Source organism: Sus scrofa, chromosome 9 (assembly GCF_000003025.6).
Source record: "Sus scrofa isolate TJ Tabasco breed Duroc chromosome 9, Sscrofa11.1, whole genome shotgun sequence".
Lineage (NCBI taxonomy): Eukaryota > Metazoa > Chordata > Mammalia > Artiodactyla > Suidae > Sus > Sus scrofa.
The window spans coordinates 118,880,169-118,906,492 of record NC_010451.4 but is presented as its reverse complement, the minus strand read 5'-3'; the positions used below and the strand labels follow the sequence as shown (position 1 = coordinate 118,906,492).

General features: G+C 43.2%; 1 protein-coding gene and 1 pseudogene across 4 annotated transcripts in view; both read left to right on the top strand.

The window, feature by feature from the left end:
- The window catches only part of ASTN1 (astrotactin 1), a 319,889-nt gene that overhangs the window by 62,540 nt on the left and 231,025 nt on the right, over positions 1–26,324 (top strand). The gene's annotated exons all lie outside the window — the stretch shown is intronic.
- On the top strand, positions 5,493–6,719 carry LOC106507871 (annotated as a pseudogene).

Below are 26,324 nucleotides of genomic sequence, written 5' to 3'. Positions count from 1 at the left end.
GCCACCTGGTCAGGAGCCAGCTATTAAGTCTGATCCATCTATGGCTTTGATATTTTTGCATAGCCACTGAATACCTGCTGCCCTGTCTCTACCGTTAGGTGTATCCTCTTTTCTGTTTTCACGTTAGATCACTGTTTTTTTATTTTATTTTTTGGTCACACCCATGGCATATGTAAGTTCCCAGGCCAGGAACTGAATCTGAGCCATGGCTATGACCTATTCCAACAGCTGTGGCAACGCTGGATCCTTTAACCCACTGCACTGGGCTGGGGGGTGAACTCACGCCTCTGCAGCCATCCAAGCTGCTGCAGTCAGATTCTTAATCCACTGTGGGCCTAGGTTCCCACTGGGCCGCAGCGGGGAACTCCATGTTAGATCAGTTTCGATTCAGAGTCTCTGTGGCTGCTTTCTGCTGGCCAGCTCTCCAGTGTGAGTTCCGTCAACTCTCCCAGTGCCCAGTCCTGCTAACCCTGCCAGAGAGCCCACAGAGGACAAATGTTCACCCTTTGCTTCTGTATGCAGGGGCAGGACTCACTATAGCTCTGTTTCAGCCTGGCAAATTTCACTATTTTTTTTTTTTTTTCTGGCTTCTTCATTCAGTCCCCAAATGTATCTCCACATCATCTATTAGCCTTGGTGTCCCATTATGAGCTGGGGAGGGGGGGAGGTGGTCACTCAAACCTTTTCTGTTGGGAGCTGAGGACATGTGTGATCTGTGCAAGACTGCCACCAATCTGCATTGCCCCAGGCTTCCTACTCCAGTGGGCACACAGTTCCTGGCACCAACATGGTGCTTCTGTCCGCAGACATTAGCTGGTTCTTTTAACATCTACGAGGAAGAGTAGGAGTTCTTATCATCCTTTTGCAGTGTAGAGAAGCTGAGATAGAGAGAGTCAGATGTTTATTCTGGGTCATAGCAGCTGCCGTGATGGTCACGGAACAGCTTGCAGGAGAGGCCTGCTCCCAGCAGGAATTCTGATACCTCAAAGCAATACATCCGGTTTATGGTTTCTCTGAAGTCTTTTGGGTTGGCACCATTGATTTCTTCCTCTTTGGATATTGGCCAGTTCTGTAGTGCTAGGAGTGACTCCTTGAGTCTAAGAGAAGTTAGACACACTGAGCGTGGATACCTCAACTTTTGAGGGCTGCTCTTGGAAGGTATCCCACAAACCACCACTTGGATACCATTATTTATGAAAGAATTTTGGGCTTGATTGAGAAAGTGGTCTGACTCAGTGACGACAGTTATTAAAAACTTATACCCTTACTACCCAAGCTATTTAAGACTTTTTTTTTTTTAAGGCAAAAGGATGGTTGGGTTTTGCCTTGCACTTAGAATACTCCGTGATATTAAGGAGAGACTTGAAGCAGAGCTGAAAAGAATCCTTTGGTTCTTTTCTTCTAGGGAATGCAGGCATTTTTGTCAAAGGTCTGTTGACCTTTATAGAAACTGTGCTATATGAAAACAGCCTGAGGAGTCAGGGGTCCCAAATTTGACTAAATCTCTTCCCTTATTTAGTAGCAGCATAACTTGCATAGACTTCATCCTCTCTTGGAGTGTGCATCCTTTTCTGCAAAATGAAAAGTACCTGCCAATAGCACCTGCCTTTGAAAGCTATTGTGAAGACTATCTAAATGCCTAAGACTGTACTGGCTCATAATAAGTATCTAAGAGTTTCTTTCCCCTTCCTTCCTCCATTTATTAAATCTTAAGGACAGACCTATGTGTTCCCTCAATAGACCTTACAGAAGGAGCACAAAGGACAAGTGCCCATTCAGTCCATGTTCCCAAATGATATATGTTCCCTGAATTTATCTGATTTCTCTCTAATTAGTGGGACACATCTCAGATGCCACCGACTGCCAGCAAAATCAACTTGAAATGACAGATGTGAACTCACTCATTACCCTAATAGGTCCATTTTTAGTATATGAAAACTGAGACCCAATCCTGCCTTGAGGCAAAAAGAAGTGAATGCCTTGGTTCCTGCATAAGAATGTGACATTTATGCATTTGTGTTCCTCATTTGCAGGCTGAGGACCAGTTTCAGAAGCAATGATGAGGGAAAAACAGAGCAAGGGAGGGAAGGCTGCCTGTGGGTGCAGTCATTCTTTATCTTACTGATGGGGCGTCTCTTCTATAATGTGTCACTCTTGCCCTACCATGTTTTCATAGGAAAATGTTTAGGGCCTCAGATTTTTAAATGACATATACATACCCTCGCATAAACTTACACATCCTAAGTGCATTGGTCAATGCATTTAAACAAGACAGCAACCCTGTATAACCACACCCCTGATCAAGAAACAAAATAGCACCAGCACTCACTCCCCTCCCCCCACCAAATCCTTCTTGTGCCTCTTGGTCACCACCACCACCCCTAGGGGGAGCACTAACTGGATTTATAACACCACAATTTGATCACTTAAATTTCACATTAACAGAATCATACAGTACAAGCTTTTTGCATAGGTGGCTTATTTTACTCTACAATGTTTTTGCGAAAATTTGTTCATGCTATTAAGAGTAGCTGTAGTTAACTCAAAATGGTCTTGCAGGTTGTGACTGTATCAATGTATTTATCCAGCCTACTATTGACGGCCATTTGAGTAGTTTCCCATTTGGTGCTATTCTGAAAAGGGCTGCTATGAACATTCTTGTGCATGTCTTTTGACTCATGTATAAATGCATTTAGTTAGGTATATACCCATGAAGTGGAATTTCTTGCATACAGACAAGTGCTTAGCTTTCATAGCTACTGTCAAACAGTTCTCCAAAGCTGGGTCTTTGGTTTTTAGTAGACAAATTCACATTGGTGGTAACATTGGAGAGGGATCTCAAGACAATGCTTGTATCAGTAATCACCTTATACTTAGAAACAGAATTATCTTGCTCAAGCCATAGCTTATGTGCTATGGAGTTTCAATACCCAAGTCTATCAAAACAATTAGTTGTCCTTATCCAAGAGTAAAAATGATTTCCTCTCATCCTGGACTCCTGAAGGCAAAACATTTTCCATGGAGGTACCAACCTTTCTCCGGATGTAAGAGCCTCAGCTTGTTCATTTTTATGGTACAATAAAAACCCACTTTTCAAAATTGGCCAGCAGGGGATTGGGGTATCAGTAGAAAAATTCTATGTGTGTGCAGTTTCTAAGCTATCTTTATCCTGCTTTTCTGTTCTGGAAGTGTATTACTAGGAGCTGTGACTTGTCTTAAATGTTTTAATGAATGATATTTAGTTGCCTAAGGCTTTTTTTTTTTTAGCAAAGTACATAGATTTTTTTAAATGCAGAGAGAGATGGAAAATAATAGATGTTCTGCCTTAACAAAAGCATCACCAAATGCCAGCTGACCTCATTTCCCTGTTTCCAGCACAGTGAAATTTCATTATCGTCATCATCTGCATTAACTAATTTTTATTATCTGCCCATAAAGCACTAAGGGGTTTATAGTAGAGTGCGGTGAAATGGAATATGTGTTAGAATTGGAATTAGGTACCTGGGACCAAGTCTATCTACAATTTATGAGTTCCGTATCTTTGGGACAATCACTTAACTTCTTCTACCTCTGCTTCCACAATTTAAAAAAGAGTTAGGTTCCAAGACATAGGAGAATCTTTCTAGCTTTAGAAATTCTGTGATTTGAATTTTAATCAGTTTGGGTATGTTGACTGAAATGCATGTCACCAAAATTTTTCTTTTAATGAAATATTATTATTGGTATTATGTTTTATCTTCATGGCCAAAGAAGATAGATACCCATACTTTTCTGAGGTCAATGGCTTTTACATGGATTTTTCTTAAACAAACAAGCTAAGAATGTGTGTCCTAAGTGAGTTAGGGCCAAGAGTAAGAATCCTCCTGCTTTTAGTGACCGTTTCCTTAAGATTGCTCTTTATTGAGTAAAGAGGGAAGTGGAGCAGAGGAAGGGAAAATCCACTGGGCAACTGTATTGGCAAAACAGGAAACAGTCCCAACCTCAAATATCTTCTTAGTTTTTATTTTTAATATTAACGTTTGCTTATTCAGAAAAATATTCATTGAGCATCAGCTATTTTTTCCGGGACTTAAGATCTTGAAATAGGTTAACAGAAACCCACACAGTCAATGAAAGTCTCTTGTGTCTAACAATACAACAGATCTGATATTTTACATAATTTTCCTTTTTAAAATAATGAAATAAAGGAATATAGTATATGTTCATTGTAGAAAACTTCAGACCCAATTTTTTTTTTTTCAAACAGCCTATACACATCGTAAAAGATAAGCGAGGACTTTAAAGTAAGATTATATGTTGATTTATTTTTTTCTGACTGGCTGTTTTTTCCCTGGAATATAATTATATCGAAAGGCTGGTAAGAATGATGATTTTGGAGAAAAAAAAAGAGAGCACATAAAAACCAGCTTTGGAGTTTCTTCAACATAAGACTACGTGTTTAATTTTTAATTATAGAAGTATAAGAGATTATATCCAGTGTGTTGAGAATTGATATTGCTTAATGGAAATATATTTTCCTCTCTACAATTATATGTATTATTCATAGAAAAGAAATGGTCTTTTATGAAAGGGCAGCTGGTCCTTTAAGAGACAGGAACTTCCTAAGTTAAGAGTAGCTGCTTCCAGTGGTTTTGATTTGCTGCCCAATGTGCATTTACAGGCTCATTTAACATTAATAGAAGGTGATCTGGGTTCACTTCATGACCTCTTGGAACCTAAATCACAGGCTGGGTCATTTAAGAGATTTGGGGAGAGTAGAGGCCTAGTGTCACCTTTTTTCCCTCATGGATCTACCCAGTGACATTCACTTCCTCATCTCGGGGCTGATGGAGAGAGGGAATGGAGATCAACTGATCTCCGTTATCACAACAGATTATAAACAACTTTTTTTTTTTTCCTCACTCTTCTCCTTTATCTGTTTTCCCTTTATTTTCTCTTCCCTATTCTTAATGTTCCTCCTGGCCTCCTCCTAAGCAGTTTGCTTATTTGACATCAACCACAACACCACCCAATACCATGTAAAGAAAAGTCATTACTGTAGAAAGACCATGAGACAGCAAAGTGATTGATCCAGAGAAGTAGATAATAATGAGTAGCAACAGGCCCGCCATGAACATTCGGAGGCCAGTGGCAAAGGCGGCATCGGAGTGGGGTCAAGGGCTGGAGCACCAAGACTCCGAGCTGGAGTCCGAACCTTGCTGCTGAGAGAGCCTGGGCAGCCCACGTCAGCCGCTGGCCGCCGGGCCACGGCCAGGGCGGAGGCTGTCAGCAGAGAGCCACGAGATTTGAGTCCGAGGGACCTGTCTGCAGCATTGGTCCCATCCCCACGTGACTCCCAGACCACCTAGATGAGCGAGGTGGCCCGCTGGGCTAGCAGGAAGATGTCGGGCCACCCCGTGTGCTAGCCCGGAACAGCCGCCTGCAACCTCAGGTCTCTATAGTGCCGGGATGTGCACAGCAGCAAAGTGGAAACTCCAGGGTAACGCAAATTTATGGATTTTTGACACGAAAGGAGGGTAGGGAAATTGAAGGAGGGTTGGAGAAAAACCAAGGCCAGTGGATGGACCAGCCACAGCATCCGGCCTATGGGGACCAGATCACGGGTCCTGATGGTGGGCCCCCTTCCGGGTCAGGAAAAAGGCTGTTGCAAGTTTGGGGAGCTCTGGCTAAGAATCTCCATACAAATGAACAGGTAGCTATCAAGGTGGAGCTCATCAAATCCCCGGCGCTTAAGCTACACCTGCAATACCACTTCTACAAGCAGCTCAGTGCCCCAGAGGGCATTCCACAGGTGTAGACTTCTGCCTGCGTGGAGGTACAAAGCCACAGTGCTGGAGCCGCTCAGGCCCAACCCGTAAGACCTGTTCCACTCGGGCGATCACACGTTCACGCGCAAGACAGTAATCATGACCACAATCCAGCTGATCACGCGCATGGAATACAGGCACATCAAGAGCCTCATCTACCACCTCGTGAAGCCCGACAACTTCCTAGTGGGGTGACCGGGCACTAAGCAGCAGCATGAATCCACATCATCGACTGACTCTAGCCTGACCAAGGAGTCTACTGACTGTGACATCTAGAAACACATCCCGAATGATGAGCACAAGACCCTGACAGGCATGGCGCGCTACATTGAGTATAAACGCTTACCTGGGCAGGAAACAGAGCCGCTGTGAAGATTTGGAGGCGCTGGACCATGTGTTCATGTACTTCCTGCGTGGCAGCCTGCCCTAGCAGCGTTGCAAAGCACCTTCTAGGAAGGCTCCCTGAAGATCCGGGACGCTAATCGGACCACACCCATCGAGTGCCTCCGCGAAAGCTTTCTACAGGCGATAGCCGTGTACTTGCGCAACGTGCGGTGCCGGAACTTCTTCTATAATCCAGACCTCGACTATCTGCGCAAGCTCTTTACTGACCTTCTTGGTCACCCTGCCTCTTTTCTGGGTGGTTGTGTGACTGGGCCAGGAAGTCCCGACACCGTCTGCACAGTGCTCATCGACGTGCCCTCACAGCCTCCGGCTCGGGACAAAGCACTGCTACACAACAAAAACAGGTACTGAACTCCACCAATAGGGAGGTGAATGCGAAGGACCCCACTGCTGTCCATTCCAATGCCCCCATCCCAGGCCCCTGAAGGGGTGGAGGTGGCAGACCTCAGCAAGTGCTGTGGTTTCTTCTAGACGAGGCAGAGAAAGTTGCTGCAGCGACACAAGTAACCCTGGAGCAGTGATCCCTGATTCCTCCTGCTGCAGCTCCTCGGGGACAGCTAGTCCATAGCTACGTGACCACAGCCGGACACTGACTGCAGGGCCGGCAGAGCTGCCGCCATCGGCCACGTGGGGTTACTTTGCTCACTTAGGATTTTGGTGGAGATTTCTACATATGTGTCTAATCTTCCTTTGTGGAACATCAACTCCTTAAAATAAGGAAGAAAGAAAACCACAGCGGCCGCCCTGCGCTGCCACCCCGCCCACGTCTGTTGAGTGAGTAGTGCCTCCACCAGCCCAGTTAGTGTCATAAAGGGCAGCTTGTCTGGATACAAATGCCTTTTTCCCCAGGGGGAGCTGCAGGGCATTGCTGCCTGGATTGAGCCCGCCCTGGGTGGCCAGGAACCAAGGGGGAAGGCGGGGTGGGGTAGGCCTTCAACCATAATGCCTTCCCCAATCCTGGGCGGTCAGTTGTGGCCCACGGGGAGTTCTTGCGCACCTGCTTATGGAGCCTGCCTAGGGCCCAGGACTCTCAGCAGAACTCCCGGTGGCCCCAGGGGCTGCGCTTGGCACATGGGCTTTTTGTGCCTGCTGGGCGCTGTAGGCCCATCAGTGGGATACCAGCGCCTTAAAGCCCATCTCAGCCCTGTAGGGGTGTGTGGAGCAGGTAGCCTGGTAGGTGTTGTTGCTGAGGTCCTCTGGAGGCCTGTGTGCTGCGTGGGCAGAGCAGCTGCGGGCGCCCACTGCAGCATTGCGACTAGATCTTTCTTTACGAAGGGTACTACTACCGCTAAATAAGAATGGTTACCATGGGGGCTTTGCTAAGTGCCGGACACTGATTATTTTATTTCATTTTTATGACAAACCTTTGACATAGGTATCCTTTTTATAGCCACTTTGGGGTGAGGAAATTAATGCTTAAATTTAGTAAATGGGTTGTGTAGAGATATACAGCTGATGGATGATGAGACTAGGATTTTACCAGGTTCTAACCCCAAAGACTGTATTCATGGGAGCTGCACTTGTTAAGGCTGAACCTCGATTGAGAAACTTTTAAATGAAATAAGGTGATGGTTATTTGGCAATTGGGAAAAAAAAGTAATGAGTCTTTTCTCTGAAAATACCCCAGCATTTTCCTAGTAGTGGTGATGATTGGAGAAATGGTAATGATGAGCCAAAATGATGGGAGTTTTGTCAAGAGTAGGGAAAAGTGAGGAAACCATTAAGATCTCTGTATGAGTTGTTCTAAACTGGGTTTACTCTTAGGAGTTAACTAGGAGGTCCTTGGTGGCCTAATGGTTAAGAATCCAGCATTGTCACTGCTGTGGCTCAGGTTCCATCCCTGGCCCAGGAACTTCCACATGCCTCAGATTGCCCCCCTCTCCCAAAAGAAATTAACTGTATTGGATTTGAGGTGTTCAAGCACGTTTTGGTTATCTGGGATTCATGCATCTGAATGACATCCAAGTGTTCTCTCCAAGCTCTTGTTCAAAGAGAGCATGTGTCAGAGATCTGCAAAAATTCCTGCTGTGGTCTCGTTAGGGGGTTGATCTGCAAGAAGCAACAAGAGTAAAAACATTCATGAGATTCTTCCCTATTTTTTAAGATTGTTTGGACTATCAAGATCCTTTGTGATTCCATATGACTTTTAGGTTTTTTTTTTTTTCCTATTTCTGCAAAATATGCCACTGGAATTTTTATAGGCATTGCATTGGATCTGTAGATCACATTAGATAGTATGGACATCTTCATAATATCAATTTTTTTAATTCACACACAGGGGATGTGTTTCCATTTTGACTTCAAAACATAATACAAAGCTGTACTAAGCAAAACAGTGTGGTATTAGCATAATGGCAGACATAGAGATGCTATGGAACAGAATAGAAAGTCTAGAACTAGACCCAAGCACACATGGTTAAATGATTTTTGATAAGATGGCCATGACTACACAATGGGGAAAGAAGAGTTTCTTAAATACATGGTGTTGGAAAACATTGATATCCACATGCAAAAGAATGAAGTTGGACCCCTATGTTACACCATACAAAAGTCAACTCAAAATAGATTATTTAAGGACTTAAACATAAGACCTGAAACTATAAAACTTCTTGAAGAAAACATAAGAGAAAATCTTCATCACATTGAATGATGTTGGGAATCATTTCTTGGATATGACATCAAAAGCAAACAAAAGTAAAAATAGGCACGTGGTACTACATCAAACTGGAAAGCTTCTGTATAGCAAAAGAAACAGTCAACAGAGTGAAAGGCAACCTATGGAATGGAAAAACGTATTTACAAACTGTATATTTGAAAATAGGTTAATATCCAAAATATTAAGGAACTCTAATAACTCAATGGTAAAACCAAATAATCCTGTTTAAAAATGGGCTGGGGAGTTCCCATCGTGGCTCAGTGGTTAACTAATCCGACTAGGAACCATGAGGTTGTGGGTTCGATCCCTGGCCTGGCTCAGTGGTTTACTAATCCGACTAGGAACCATGAGGTTGTGGGTTCGATCCCTGGCCTTGCTCAGTGGGTTAAGGAACTGGCGTTGCCGTGAGCTGTGGTGTAGGTTGCAGATGTGGCTTGGATCCCATGTTGCTGTAGCTCTGGCATAGGCCAGTGGCTATAGCTCCAATTAGACGCCTAGCCTGGGAGCCTCTATACGCCGTGGGAAGTGGCCCTAGAAAAGGCAAAAAGACAAAAAAAAAAGGGGGGGGGCTGGGAGTTCCCATTGTGACTCAGTGGGTTAGGAGCCTGACTAGTATCCCTGAGGATGCAGGTTCGATCTATGGCCTCGCTCAGTGGGCTGAAGATCCAGTGTTGCTGTGAGTTGTGGTATAGGTCTAAGACACGGCTTGGATCCTGAGTTGCTGTGGCTGTGGTGTAGACTGGCAGCTGCAGCTCTGATTTGACCCCTAGCCCGGGAACTTCCATATGCCACAGGTTTGGTTCTTAAAAAAAAAAAAGAAAACTAATGACTCAAATAGACATTTCTCCAAGACACACAAATGGTCAATAGGTTTGTGAAAGATGTTCAACAATATTAATCATGAGGCATCACTTCACACCTGTTCAGATGGCTATCATAAAATTAAAAAACGGAAAATAATGAGCGTTGATACGGCTGTAAAGTGTAAAACCTTTTTACACTCTTTGTGGAAATGTAAAATGGTACAGCCACTATGGAAAACATTATGAAGTTTCCTCAGAAATTAAAAAAAAAAAAAAAAGAATTGCTAAATAAAAACAATACAGCAATCCCACTGCTGGGTATTTATCCAAAAAGATTGAAAACAGGTTCTCTAAGTTCCCTGTGCCACAATGGGTTAAGGATCTGGCATTGTCACTGCAGTGGCTCAGGTCACTGCTGTGGCACAGGTTTGATCCCTGGCTCCGGGAACTTTCACATGCCACAGCTGTGGCCAAAAAGGAAAACAAAAAAGACAAAGAAAACAGCATTTCAAAGAAATATTTGCATTTCCATGTTCATTGCAGCATCATTGACAATAGCCAAGGTGTGGGACAATCTAAATGTCCTTTGATGAATGAATGAAGATAAGCCATCATAGAAAGATAAATAGTGCAAATTCCATTTAACTGCAGCATCCAAACAGTGAAACTTTAGAAACAGAAAGTAGAATGGTGGAAGCCAGGGACCAGAGGGAGGAAGAACTGGGAACTTTCTTTTCCCTGGGCACAGAGTTTCAGTAATACCGGGAAAAGATTTAGAGCTCTGTGGTGCAATAATGTGTATATAGGTAGCAATACTATATAGTATCATACACTTAAAAATTTAAGGTAAATTTCATGTGAAGTGGTTTTTTGCTCCTCCCCCAAGCAAACAATATGAATGAAAATACATATTGAGAGTGTGAGAAGGATAAAAAGAAAAGGTAATAGGCTTGAGATTGTGGACATATGAACTGACCAAGGAAGAAGAGCAGGTGGATTTTTCTCAGGAGACAGTCATGTGCTCAGGCAGACTCTGTCCATTTAAAACCATCCCATGTGCATTTATAGCGCATTGTAGTCTTTTGAGGGGCAGGATGTCCAGTGGCTAAGAACATGAAGTTTGGTGTCAGATCGACCTGGGATTGCGTCTTGGCTCCACTGATTATGAATTGATAGTTGACTTAACTTCTTTCAGCCTTGCTGTTCGCATCTGTACAGCAGAGGACAGTATCTGTCTAATTAAAAATATTAAATAATTTGTGTAGCCATGTCAAATGAAAATGGTGATGATGATTTTTTTTTTTAAATAAGGAAGGCAGCATTAATACATAAGCCTGGAGTGATTGAACTGTAAAGTTGTTGGGGAGTTCCCATCGTGGCTCAGTGGTTAACGAATCTGACTAGGAACCATGAGGTTGTGGATTCGGTCCCTGGCCTTGCTCAGTGGGTTAAGGATCCAGCATTGCTATGAGCTATGGTGTAGGTTGAAGATGTGGCTCGGACCCCACATTGCTGTGGCTCTGGCATAGGCCGGTGGCTGCAGCTCCGATTTGACCCCTAGCCTGGGAACCTCCATATGCTGCAGAAGCAGCCCTAGAAATGGCAAAAAAAAAAAAAAAAAAAAAAAAAAAAAAAAAAAGAGTTGCTGGAAAGCTCGTGAGATTTCACACAAGGTTATTTCTACAGGGCAGGCTCTTTGGGGACCTGATGTCAGTATTATTTGTGTGAAGATCTGCACCCAAAACATAAACCCTAGAATGTAAACCTTCAGTGTAATTCAGAGTAACAGTCTATAACTGTTTGTAACAGTTCTACGTACAAACACACAGCTGAAAAGTCAGCTTGTCACATACAATTAAGAAAAAATAAAGGAGTTCCCATCATGGTGCAGCCGTAATGAACCCAACTGGTATCTATGAGGATGCGGGTTCGATCCTTGGCCTCCCTCAGTGTGTTAAGGGTGTGGTGTTGCTGTGAGCTGTGGTGTAGGTCACAGACACGGCTCAGATCCAGCATTGCTGTGGCTGAGGCGTGGGCTGGCAGCTACAGCTCCAATTTAGCCCTTAGCCTAGGAACCTCCATATGCCCTTGCTGCAGCGCTAAAAAGAAAAAAAAATTTTTTTTGAACTTTAAAAAAATAAAACTCAGTAATCTATGGGAAAAGTTGAAATCTTTCCTTCTCTTTGTTGATGTTTCTTTCACTTTTTTTTTTTTTTTTTTTTGCTTTTTAGGGCCGCACTTGCTGTATATGGATGTTCCCAGTCTAGGGGTTGAATTGGGGCTACAGCTGCTGGCCTATGCCACAGTCATAGCAATGCCAGATTTGAGCTGCATCTGTAGCCCACACCTCAGCTCACAGCAACACCAGATCCTTAACCCACTGAGCGAGGCCAGGGATCGAACCCACAACCTCATGGATCCTAGACAGATTTGTTTCCGCTGTGCCACAATAGAAACTCCAACGTATCTTTCACTTTTTGATGAAATCTGTCTCCTTGGTCGTCTTTCAATCACACCAGGCCCAGTTTAGAAGCAGGGCCAGTACTGAGGATGTGTGCAGGTTCTTCTTTTGCTCATTTTTCGTTGTTGCTTCCTGGATTTGCTCTTCCAGAAAGGGCAACTGTGACAGCTTGGAGTATTAGCTCACCAGACAGGGTTCTTTTCCTCTTGAACTACCAAATGATATGAATGTGGTTGCCATAGGATTGTGCAGTTCTTCTAAGTTGTTAATAATGGTTTTCCGGGACTAGATAAGAGACCATTTCCTTCTTAAATCACCAAGTAGTATCCTGTCTGTGCCAGGAATGGTCTAAGTCATTGTTTTCTTGGTAACTGTAACTTGATGGATGCCATAGATAGTATTCTGACCCTGAGCATTAAAATAAATGTCCTTTAACCTTCAGCAGAGTATTTGGCAAGGTCTTCTTCCACATGAACTTTCCAGGCATGATGGAAGAAGAAGGCAGAATGCTGGCCCAACTGAGTAGATTCATATGTGGTTGAAATTTGATAGTGGCTTCTAATTATATTTTTTTATTCTAGCACTCATTTAGTATCAACAGATATTTATTCAGAACTTAACCATGTGTCACAACCTTTTCTAGGTACTGAGCATATATGAGTAACCAACGAAGAAAAAGCCCCTGCCTTCATGGAGCTTCTATTCTAGTGTAAGGCCACAGGGGTCTTTCCCCAGCATTTTTATAACTGACTTCTGTAACATTCAAAAGCATGTTTGTCCTACAGAGCCACAGTAATAAAGATGGTGCACAAGAGGCATAAGGATAGACATAAAAATGGAATGGAACTAAGCGTACAGAAATAAACCCTTTTATTTATAGACATTTCATTTTTGACAAGGGTGCCAAGACAATTCAGTGGTGAAAAAATGGTACTGATGCAGCTGCAAAACTGCATATCCATGCAAAGGAATGAAGTTGAACCCTTACCTTATACTATATGTAAAAAATAACTCAAAGCAGATTTAATATATAAATATAAGAGCTCAGACTATAAAACCCTTAGAAGAAAACCTAGGTGTAAGTGTTTGTGACCTTGGATTAGGCAGTGCATCTTAACTATGGCACCAAAAGCACAAGCAGTAAAGGAAAAACATGGATAAGTTGAACTTCAACAAAATTTGAAACTTTTGTGTTTCAAAGAACATCAAGACTGAAAATGCAACCCACGGAATAAGAGTAAATATTTGTAAAAAGGTATTTGATGTGGGGTTTGTTTCCAAAATATATAAAGAACTCCTATAACTCAACAGTAAAAAGATTAATAATCCAGTTCAAAATTGGGCTTTGAATAGACATTCTCCATGGAAGATATACAAATGGTCAATAAGCCCATAAAAAGATGCTTAACATCATTAGTCTTTAGCAAGTTATAAATAAAAACCACAGTGAAATACCACTTCGTAGGCACAAGGGTAGCTATAATGAAAAACAGACAATGAGTTCCTCGGTGGCTCAGCAGGTTAAAGATTCAACATTGTCACTGCTGTAGCCCAGGTGACTGCTATGGAGTGGGTTTGATCCCTTGCCCTGGGATTTCCACACGCTGCAGGCATGGCCCTAAACAAACAAACAATAATTGTTGACAGGGATGTGGAACAATTGGAACCCTCCCACAATGCTGGTGGGAATGTAAAATTGCTCAGCTGATATGGAAAACCATTTGGCATTTCCTCAAAAAATTAAACATAGTGTTACCATTAAGACCAGCCATTCCACTTTTCGGGTATATACTCAAGAGAACTGAAAACATCTGTCCACAAAAAACCTTACCCGTGGAGTTCCCATCGTGGTGCAGTGGTTAACAAATCCCACTAGGAACCATGAGGTTGCTGGTTCGATCCCTGGCCTTGCTCAGTGGGTTAAGGATCCGGCGTTGCCGTGAGCTGAGGTGTGGGTTGCAGACATGGCTTGGATCCCATGTTGCTGTGGCTCTGGTGCAGGCCGGCAGCTACAGCTCCGATTCGACCCCTAGCCTGGGAACCTCCATATGCCCAAGAAATGGCAAAAACAAACAAACAAACAAACAAAAAAAACAAAAACCTTACCCATGAATGTTTCCAGCAGCATTATTTATAACATTCAAAAATGGAAACAATCCGGAGTTCCTGTCGTGGCTCAGTGGTTAACGAATCCGACTAGGAACCATGGGGTTGCAGGTTCGATCCATGGCCTTGCTCAGTGGGTTAAGTATGAGGTATTGCCGTGAGCTGTGGTGTAGGTCGCAGATGCGGCTCGGATCCCAAGTTGCTGTGGCTCTGGTGTAGGCCGGCGGCTACAGCTCCAATTCGACCCCTAGCCTGGGAAACTCCATATGCCGCGGGAGCGGCCCAAGAAAAAGGCAAAAAGACAAAAAAAGTGGAAACAATCCAAGGGTACGTCAGCTGAAGAATGAATAAAGTAAATGTGCTATATGTATACAATATGGTAGTCTTTGGCCATAGAAATAAAAGCATTTATAAATGCTACAGTGTGGCTGCATCTTAGAAAAGCATTATGCATAGTGAAGGACACCAGACACAGAAGACCATATATCATATGAATCTCTTTATATGGGGTGTCCATGATAGGCAACTCCACAGAGACAGAAAGTAAACTAGTGGTTGCCAGATGATGGAGGGAGGAGGGGTGGGCACTGCTAATGGGAATAGAGTTTCTTTTTGGCATGAGGAAAATTTTCTGGGATTAGATACTAGTGAGGGTTGTATAACTTTGAAATACACTAAAAGTCACTGTACAATATAAAAGCATGCATTTTATGGTATGTGAATTATATCTCAATAAAAAGGCACGCTTCTCATAATTATGGGTTACATGAAACTAAAATGGGGAATATTTGCATCAGATGGCAAAGATGGCCAAGTCAGTACTCGGAAGAATCTTGACAGATTAGAAAGATGGGTTGAGTCTGACAAGATAACATTTAGTAGGAATAAACATAGAATCTTAAAACTGTGTTGAAGAAAACAACTAATAACAGCCCTATAAAAATAATTCCAGGCTTTAGTTCACAGAGAGCCTGATGTGAGTCAACAGAATGTCATATCCTAAAAGGTTAATGTAACGTTTGAAGCATTAATAGAAGTCTAGTTACGCCAGTGAGAGATTAACATCATTTTCTTGAGAGCTAGTCAAATGACACCCAGACTTTTGAGGTCAGTTCTGGTTGCTGTGTTTTGGGAAATATCTAGCTCAGTGGGTGAATCTAGTTCAAATACACAATATAGGTGGCTTTCACAAAGTCTGTTTTTTCATTGGAAGGCATTTTAGTAAGATGGACCTCTTCCTTTACCACCAGCCCTATCACGTCTTCATTACCAAAAGCAGGGCTAGACTCACCCTTGTATGTGACCCACCTGGTCCTTATTAACATTTGAAGTTAGCCCCCCTTCCACCCGGTCGTGGAAACAAAGACATGTAAAGATAATGGTAAAGGAGTCCCAAAACATGTTGAAAAGATAAGGAACAATTGAATGAACTAGTTATGTTTCATCAGAAAAAGATCTGGGAACCATGAGAGCAGACTCCACATGTTTGAAGGTCTTTCATGTAGATGTGGAAAAAGACTAATGAATACAAGGGATTGATGGGCTGAGGCTTCAGAGAAGATGCTTTGACTCCAAGTCGAGAGCGTTGTAACTGAGCTCCTCGTGGATGGGTGGTCTTTATTCAAAGGTGGAATGTTGATGAAACTTTGTTGCTAGAGGACTGTTTAGACGGAATTTATGATCAGATGGATATAAGGTTTAGATGACTTGTAATCTTTTCTAGTTTTAAGATTTCATCATGCCATCAATTAGCTGTCAAGCTACCCTGCTAGTTTTATTGATTAGACACTTTACCAGGGACTGCAAACGTTAAGACTGTCTCGTGGCCCTTTGTCCTTTATGAAGCTCAGTTTAAAAGGAATAATAAGAATATCAACACCATAGAATTCTTTTGAGGATTAAATGATTAAATGTTGGTGAAGGAATGTCTATGTGGAGCACATGTTATATACTCTGCTAATGCTGGGGATCTTTTAAATATGGGAAGACAGAAACTAAATAAACTTAGTAAATGTGATCAATCAGTAGATGAACACAGTGCTTTGTGTGGGTTTCTGATTGTAGAGACTGAGTTCCCTCCATCTAGGACATTGTCATATGGTGATGGTGGGCTCTTATGGTAAAAATGGATTGCAGATATTATTAAACTGTGTGTAAGTCATAACTTTCTAACTTGCTGGGGCCTTTGTATTGTGTTGCATTTATTGTATTGAGTTGTGTTGTGTTGATAATGGTGGTGATTGAAGGGGGTGTGTGCGTGTTTTATAAGTGCATGCATTTATGCTCATGTGAACAGAGCTAAACTACTACATGTGAAACTAATGCTTTTGGTGTCCGAAGTGAAGAGGATGCCCTATTTCTATTAAAGTAAGAGCTCTGCTCACTGACCAATAACACCTTAGGAAAGGTGAAGGTTTTTAGTGACCTCTATTTCAGTGTCTGATTTCAGGCCCTTCTGTCAGGCAGGGTCAGCTTGGATGGGGTCTGTAGGGCTGTGGAATAGCCTGAGGGGCCATCATGCTGGCAGTGCTGGGGCAGGGGGTGATGTGCAGGTGGAGAGCAGACTCCTGGGCAGAAGCAGTGCACAGGGGAGGCCATAGGGCAAGTGAGAATCAAGATACAGCTCTTTCTGCCTGTGTCTCTGCGAGTCATGAGTGTGGGTAAGTATATGTATCCTGTACAGCATCAAATAAGGTTTCTAGTGTTCTGTGAACTGGACTCAGAAAACTGAGGACTGCTTGTCCTCGTTGATCTTGTTTGTCTCAAATAGTTTCAGGGGATGGTGTCCCTCTGGTGCCTCTCTCTCTCTCTCCCTCTCCAGTCATAGCCATGGAGCAAAGATGAATATGATGACTGCATGATACAAATAGTTTTAACTTCCCTCCACAGGAGCTTTTGGTATTGGAAGGGTCAAATCTGGTCCTATCCAGAAACAATTCAGGGCCAACTGGTGGCATGAAGCTCCCACCGAGCAGGAAGACTCTTGGGGTCAAACAGATCCCAGGGATCCTGGAGCGCCACGCCTCTGCCTTGTTGAGATGTGGGCAAGGGCTTCTGGGTCCCCTGCTCTGCTCTTGAGAAGGACTGGCTCATACGTAAACTAGAAAACTGACCATCCTCTGCTGCTTGCTCACTGCCCCTGAAGCTGCCCACTGTCCTTATTAAGAGGAGGGGATGGTGGGGGGCAGAGGAAAGAAGAGACACATGCGATAAATTGGCTAGTTCTGACTCTGGGCCGGGCAAAGCACTTCATATCAAATGAGTATTACTGTTTTCTAAGCCTTAGCAGAAGCATTTTGACATTTTTATTGCCCTATTTTGTTGAGGGAAGAAGGGAGGGAGGAAAGAAGCAGAGAAGAAAAACTCTGCATGTGCTTGTCTATATTTACATGATCTTGGAGAAGGGTGTGCAAAGATATATTTTAAACTCTAATATTAGTTACTTCCGGGAGCAGGATGGCAAGGCAGAGGGGCAGAAGTTTTGCTCCCAAAACTTGTGAGTTGTTTGACTTCTTAGAATGAGCATGCTGCATTTTAAAAGAGAGCCATTTAAAATATTTTTTTAAATTATTTTAATTATCAACAGAGTATTGGATTTTTCAGAAGAATCAAACTAGCTTCTCTTGGTTTGTTGTCAACACCAAAACACATATATTTTTCCCTTGTGAATATCTTGCCTGCCTTCTTGATCTTACAAATTGTGACACTAGGCACATTCCACCTTATCAGGCACGTGGCTGATGTCACAGCTGTTCCAACCTCTCTAATGTCTTTGGCTTATAGGTAGGCCTGGTTCCCAAGCTCAAGAAAACTGCCTCTGGAGTTCCCATCATGGTTCAGTGGTTAACAAATCCGACTAAGAACCATGAGGTTGCGGGTTCGATCCCTGACCTTGCTCAGTGGGTTAAGGATCCCGAGTTGCCATGAGCTGTGGTGTAGGTCACAGATGTGGCTCGGATCCTGCATTGCTGTGGCTCTGGCATAGGCCGGTGGCTACAGCTCCAATCAGACCCCTAACCTGGGAACCTCCAGATGCCGCAGGAGTGGCCCCAGAAAAGGCAAAAAGACAAAAAAAAAGAAAGAAAGAAAACTGCTTCTGTGTCACCCCTCTGTGAGATGGGGAGCACAAAAGCTTGGCGGGACACTTAGGAGTGAATATTATTCGACTCTGACAATGGAACTTTGTCTTGGCTTCTCGGTGGTAGCAGAAGCAGCAGGCAGGCCACCATCTCCATGTGAAGCAGTAGGAAGCCTTCCATTCTCTTTAGGTGCTTAAGTAGATTTCTAGTTCAATTCTGTCAAATCTGAGGGGTTCGGTTGTATTTTCAAAATCCAAACCTTTAGGCTTGTACCAAACTGAAACTCCAAGGCACATGAGGTTGGTTCCTCATCACTGTGACTGGAGTTGAAGATAGAAAAAGATTAGGTGATAATAATACCTTACAGGTATACAGCTTCTTTAATCTAAAGCTCTTTGCAAACAGCTCAGCAAACCCCAGGACCAAGAGCCCAGCTCAGCCGGTGCTGAAATGCAGCCATGCCCTGAACGAGGCCACCTCCAGGGTCAGCACGCCACCCTCGGAGAGACCTTAACTCCAAACTTCACTCGGAGAGGTGAAAATGAAGACTGCCTCTACCAGCAGCGGCAGGGACACTTTTCTGAAGCAAAATGTAATTACCGGAGTAGGAGCTGGCCTCGCAAGGGGGGATTAACACTCCCCAGCTCCCACCAGCACCTTGGGCTCTCCGAATGGCTTCAGCAAGATTTGGGGCTTTATGCTTCCATCCAAAAGCTGGCTCTCTGTGAAACACGGTTGAGGACTGCAGACCACAGGGACACTGATTCATTGCAGTGAGGGGAAAGGATTTACCAGTATTTCTTGTAAACCCAGGCAGCCTGAGGGTGGAGGTGGGGATCAAAGGAGATTCACAGCATCTGAAGGTTGAAAAAGAGGCCATGGTCACCTCCAAATAATAAATAACGTTCAGGCTCTTGCTGAACGGGCAGAATTCCACATCTGGCTTGCTGAGCGTGCTGCTGAGGCTGGCTGACTCCTCATGGTAGCATCACAGGTCTTGTGTCTAGTCTTGGATCTCAAGAGCGTCACTGCAGGATGCCTTTCTCTTTTAGGCAAGTCTCATGCCCAGGAGTCTGAAAACGGGCGTTTTCTGTTTTGCCCTGGTCAGGAACCCTGATGACTTCATGCAGGTCGCTGTCCCTCTTGGTGCCTGATTTCTTCATCTGTGGCACAGAGAGGTTGTGCCAAATCAGAATCTTTACAAATGGTGTCTCCCAGAGTCCTAGGGATTTCGCTAACAGGCTTCAGCCGCTGTCAGGTGGGCGGGAAGATGGGAACAATGGGACTCTGGGCCCATTATCCCTGCTGGGATGAGAACCACTCTTCTTTTATCTTTGTTGACATAGCAAGCATCTCTTTAAAGGTTTCTTTTAAAGAAAGAGTTCTGCTGTTGAAAAAAATTGAGAATAGATGCTATTTTTCTAGTCCTCTCCAGCTATAGTAGTCTGTGCCCATGCAAATAGCTTTGGCAGTTTTTACAAACAAAACACCCAGAATTTTCACATTAGTTGCCATAGAAGATGCCTCGCAATCTGTAGTGTCAAAATAAAAGCTATTATTTTCTTTTCATTAAAAACTGTGTATCAATCATAGTAAAATTAGAAGAAACACACGAAGCCTATAAAGAAGAAATTTAGGATCTCCCATAACCTCGCTCTTCAGAGATGAACTGTAAACATTAGTTACATGTTTCGCCAACTTTCTATTCATATAAAATTTCTTTTTGGAAAACTGAGCTCATATTTTACCAATTAAAAAAATGTTTAAAAACATTATTCGACCTTATGCTGTAAGTGATTTGTCACATCATTAAACGTTCTTTGAAACATGTGATGGTTAATGGTACTTATATTACACTGTCTTTCATCATATGTCCATATCATCATTTATCCATCCCTTTTCTAGTACTGAGCATTTAGATGGATTCCAGTGTCTGCAAGTTAAATTCTAAGAGGAACTTGTTTGGAATAATTTTTCCACCATATATATATATTTATATATTTAAGGTTATGGTTTTTCCCTGCTTGAAATTTGTATTTATCTCTAAAATTAGTTGACATGAGAATAAAGCTAAAGGTGGAGAAAAGGGTTGGTTGAATGAGCCATGTTACTACGGAGAAGATACCACTAGGGAGACAAGAAGGAGGAAAGAAGAACACCCGGAGACAGTGTGTTTGGAGGAAGGAAGGGTTTCTCTGCTATGATGAAAGTTCAGGGCATCTGACAACCTCAGTCATACAGAGGCGTCTTTGTGTCAGATCGTAATTATTGAGTGAAAAAAAAATTCTGTTTTTGAGGAATGTGAAATCATCTGTGGAGAAGCCCCCAAAGAACATTGTGAGTGCAGAGTGAAACAACATGCAGAGTGAAACAACCTGGTTGCTAATTTTGATGTTGCCATGAACTTGGGCAGGTGGCCAAGCTCTGTTACTTCATCATGTAATGAGGAGATTCCAATAGGTCAGTCATTTCCTGTGAAAGACACCAGCCCACCTGGGAGCCACTGAGAAAGTCAAGGGTACCCTACGAGGTATTTGTAGTGTTTTAGAACCTGATAGAAACCCTTCTTATTGAAGAAAAAGAGAAGGAGAAAAGCAGGGACATTTGTTTATTCCATGCCTCCTCTCTGCTGACCATTCTGTGAAACAGGCTTTTTATCTCTACCCCTCTTCATAAGACCTCGGAGGCAGGGATTTTGCAGGTGCCCTTTACTGCCTTAACTGCATTTTACAGTTGAAGACTCTGAGGCTTCTATCAGTTAAGTAGCCTGTCCAGGGTCATAGGCCTAGTAAGTAGCAAGGTAGGATTCAAATTCATACTGCCTAGTAGCATTGGTGGTGCAGTGGTGAGCATAGCTGCCTTCCAAATTCACACTATCTGTTTTCAAAACCTGTGATCTTGTCACTGGGCCATATGACCTCAGTTATCTATGTCTTTGAATAGAAAGAGAAAAAAAAATTGTTACCCAATAAATAAGTTTGGTAAACAGGAGGAAAAATATCATACAGGGATCCATGTCAGATTAAAAAAAAAAAAGAGAGAACGAAAGAAAGAAGAGACAAAAGCCTTAGAAACTTGGGACTATTTCAAATTCTCTTCCCACATATACAAGCAAATGATTTTCCTCTGTATCTTTCAGGTGTCAAGAAGCATGAGAAATCCGTTAGTGCAATCACTTTATTTTATAGATAAGAAACTAGGCTTCAGAAAAAAGGTCATTGACTTGTTCAGTATTATTTGGAGGGTCGCATTAAGAGGCAGAGTTATCTGTGATCAAATAAATCACATATTCATCATACCAAACACAGTGCCTGGCATGGTTTAGTACCAGCCATTCAATAAAGGTCATTCCTTATGCTTACCCTCTGCTCTGTTCATTTCTTTTTTCATTCAGCAGTCACTTGCTGTGTCCAAGCCATGTATTTAAGAGGTTCTTGGCCCAGTTAGAAATTTGTAGGGTCTTAAGCTAGTGCTAGTGTCTTAAGCTAGTGCTCTTCTGCTCGCACCCTAGGGAAGAAACTGGATGTTAATGGGCTAAGAAGTAAATGGGCGAATGAGTAGAGGAAATGAATTCATAGTCTCAAATTTTTAAGGGTTAGGCAGTTAGTGAAAGGGGAAAAAAACCCAGAAAAATCAAAATCAAGATCAGAAGGCTTTTTGAGAGGAGATGACGGTGAGGATGATTTTAGCGTTATTTTAGACCAAGGCGGAAGAAATACTGGGAAGGCAGATTAAAGGTAAAAAGGGCAGGGCAGTACAAAATCTGTAGAAGCAGCACGTGAGGGAGAAGGTTAAGGGCCCAGGTAGAAGGGTTGAAGTCTGAGAAGAAAAAGGCAAGCTTTACATCTAGGCTGGAAGAGATATGGAAGGAAAGGGAAAGATAGGAAGAGTCTTCAAGGGCAGGGCAGGGGAGTTAATGGAATTCACCTCTCCTACAGATGGATGGGATGGGATAATAGGTTTGAGTTATGAAAACAGGAATCAGGCTCAGCATGTTCCTGCTCTGGAGAGTTTTGTGGAGGAGGGACACACTCTGGCACCTCTGGCACCATGTGTACATAAGTGCTTACATAGCAGCCTCTGCCTTTAGTGGTGCCGGGGAGGGCCTGGGATGGTGGGGAAGCATAATTAGCTGGTTCTCTCATCTTTGGTTCATGTGGTCCCTTGCCTTTCTTTTCTCCTGAGTTGAAATTGTGGCACTTCCAACCATTGTTCCTTGGTGGCCTCCGAAGTATGACTGGGATAACTTAACTCTCGTGACGGGGAACCAGAGCAGTGCTGTGCTTTGCAGTCAGAGGCATGTGGCACATCAGAGGCAGTGGTCACGTCTTTGCAGATGTTATCAGGAGGCTCCAACAAGGCTACCTTCCATCTCCACAGAAGACAAAGCTAAGAGGTTTAAGTGACAGCAAGGGGGGATTTACTCTGATGGAAGAGGAACCTCTTCGTGAGGTGGGATAAGTATGCTGTGGAAAGGATTTTGAGGATGCAGAACATCTGTCCCTGGAGGCCTCAGGCCCTCCTTTTTCTGGGTACCTGAGATGCCGAAGAGCTTCCTGCAGAGGTTTGGTCCAGGCGGGGCAAAGGCTCCCCTGAAGTTTTATATTTCAATATAATCTTGATAGTCTGATCCCAGGTGGTGATGGCTGGGAGGGGTCCGCATAGGAGACTGTGATGACAGATGGGGCTTTGGCGATGAGCGCCATAAAAAACAAGGCAGAAAGAACTCCTCTATTGCCTTCCTGATATATAATGGACTTTTGCAAGAAATTTTATTCCTGGGGTTAGAAACCTAGTGCCTGGTCACAGTTTTATACAAGGAAAGCCCAGTTTTTGCATTCTTCTTCAATTCTGACATTATGCTTGGAATTCTTGATTTCCAGTACCTCAAAACAGTACATTTTTAAAAGAATAGTTGATTTACAACGCTGTGTCAATTTCTGCTGTATAGCAAAGTGTCCCAGTCATATATATGTACTTTCTTTTGTTTTTAAATTTTTTTAGGGCTGCACCCACAGCAAACGGAAGTTCCCATGTTAGGGGTTGAATTGGAGCTGCAGCTGCCAGCACCACAGCCACAGCAATGCAGAATCCGAGCTGCACCAGGAATTGAACCTGTGTCCTCATGGATGCTAGTCAGGTTTGTTGCCACTGAGCCACGAGGGGAACTCCCATATATACATTCTTTTTTCTCATATTATCTTCCAAAATGTTCTATCACAAGAGATTGGATATAGTTCCCTGTACTATACAGTAGGATCTCATTGCTTATCCATTCTCAATGTCATAATTTGTATCTGCTAACTCCAAACTCGCAATCCATCCTACTCGCTCCCCCTTCCCCCTTGGCAACCACAAGTCTCTTCTCCATGTCTGAGCCTATTTATGTTCTATAGAGAGGTTCATTTGTGCCACATTTTAGATACCACGTATAAGTGATATCATACAGTATTTGTCTTTCTCTTTCTGACTTACTTCACTTAGTATTAGAATGTCTTCTTGCATCCATGTTGCTGCAAATGGCATTTTGTTCTTTTTTATGGCTGAGTAGTAATGTATTTATTTTCACGGATGAGATGAAGCATTTTTTTCCTCAATGGCATATGACCTAAGAACGATGCTGCAAGAATTTCAGAAAATCCGGAGTGTTGTCATCTCCTAATACTGGTTGATACCAGTGAGAGAGTGACAGACCCCTAGTGCTGAAGTTGTCTGTGATGGGAAGTACATTTTATATTCTGCTCAGACAACCAAAAACAAACAGTCCTGGACTCACATAATAAGGAAAATATACTGATCCATGGCCAGTTGTTGTCATCAGGTCACTCAACCTATTTCTCCAGATATAAAATGAGACTATCTTTCCTCTGAGTACAAATGTAATAAAATCTAGTCCTGCAGCCATGAAAATGAGCACTGGCCCATAACCCGAGGGCTTTAGAAGTCAAGGCTAATGAGAAACGGGCAGTATACAAAAAATAAATTGAATTTCCTCCTCTTTATCTTGAGTCTAATAGGACTTTGGGTGTCTTTGCCACAGAAAACATCTACATATGCTTTGTGCAGGCGGGATGTGGAAAAATAGGGAATATGGTGCATTGATAAGCGGAGGAGTGGGTGAAGTTATAAATGGGGACATGGCCAGTGAAAACGTTAGGGTTCTAATAATTTAGAATCTGCTGGCGAGTAATGAAGTATCAGTGGCTCAGGCACAGTCTGCATTGGCGAAGCTCCCTCCAGCATCAGGAGGGAGAGTGGTGAAGGGAAGCCAGGAGTATTGAATGCAGGGTGCTGCTGTTACTCTTCTGGTTTGTATCAAAAACACCGGTCCTGACAACTGAGGAGTGGGAGGGAAACATGCTATTGTGGCCGCTTTGAAGGCACGAGAAGGGTCGCGTCCTGGCACTGAGACTGGCCCTGGTTCTCACTTGTCTTTTCTTCTGCTCCAAAGTCTCCCCCACTGAACTCTTTGTATGCGTGTCCTTGTGACAGAAAGATCAAGGGACCACTTCAGAGGAGCTTAAGCTTCAAACAGCCTTTTCCAAAAATAACAAAGATGGAAGAAAGAAAGAGTCATCTGTAAGTGAAAGCCTGAGCCAAATAAAAAGGCATGAAAGGAGACACTGTAGAGGTGAAAGCGATCTAAGAAAGCCCAGAAGCCCGTCCCTCTCACTTAACAGAAGAGGAAACCGAGACCAAGAGAAACCTTTTCCTTAGATGACGGTGCTGTCCCTGGCCTCTTCCTTGGCCCTGAGCTTCATACACTGAATCCTTAGCGGTGAATTCATCCATTCCCATGGCTTCCCCTTACCGTTACATGTACACAACCACAGAGGAGATGTTCCTACATGCTTCTGATATGTCCGAGTACCTGTCAATGGGGTGTTCCTTCCTGGATGTCCAGCATGTCATTCAAATGCAATATATCTGAACCTTCACTCCCCATCAGACCTGCTCCCCATCTGGGTGAAGGGCATCAACCTCTCACTGGCCGTTCAGGCCCATCCTGTGTCTTCCCTTCCCTTGGATCCCCACGTCCAAGCAGTGACTCACTCTGCTAATTCCTCCTCTTCCATTTGTCTTCTGCCTTTTCCTGCTTCTCCTTTTCAGAGGCCAAGCCCTCAATTCCTCTTGTCTGGAAGACTCATCTCCTTGACTTTGGTCTCAGCCTTTCTGGTCTTTACAGGACAAATCAGGTCTTATCTTTCACTCCCCTTTGCCTGGAGGATAAAGTTCAAACCCTTAAGCATGCCACACAGTGTCCTCTTGTCCCTCACCCTCCAGCGAGCTCTTCAGCATAGTACCAAGTGCCACCTTAATGTTCTAGGAGAGTGCCTTGCTGTTATGTCACGGTTCTACATCAGGAGTATCTTGCTCTCACCACATACACTCTGCTGGGATAACCACACTTATCTGTAAACTTAGTGGTGACATCACCTCTTCTTATAAACCTCCTTAGGAAGAATGGGGTACTCTTTCCTTATGCCCTCACTCCATCCTGTGTATACCTCTCCCCCGGCCCCTTTATTGCCTTCTTAGTTGTGGTTGTCATTTTTTCCCCTGCCCATTCTAGAATGTAAACTCCGTTGGGGCAGGTTTATTCATATTTATAGACTTCAGTATTTGGCATGAAGGTAGGACTCAGTAAAATACCTTTAAAAGAAATGAACGAATGAATGGAAGTGCACACAGCCTACTAGTGACCCACTCAAGTGAGAGAGCCCTGGTTTTCCTTCTTCCACTTCATGTCTTCCTTACTCGCTATTATAAAATCTTGGTAATGAAGGGCGACATTGACACATGAATAGAAAGATCATTGGAACATACTACCCAGGGAGAAGACCCTGGCATTTCAAGTAGTGCCATCAGTGCATTTCCTCTACAAAATTGATCTTTTCTTCCAATGGAAATGTTAGAACTCACAAGCTAATTGGAAATAAGTGAAGACGCATCTTCAGTATCTAAACTTGGTTATCTTTCTCTTGTGGTTCAATTTTAATTGTCCAA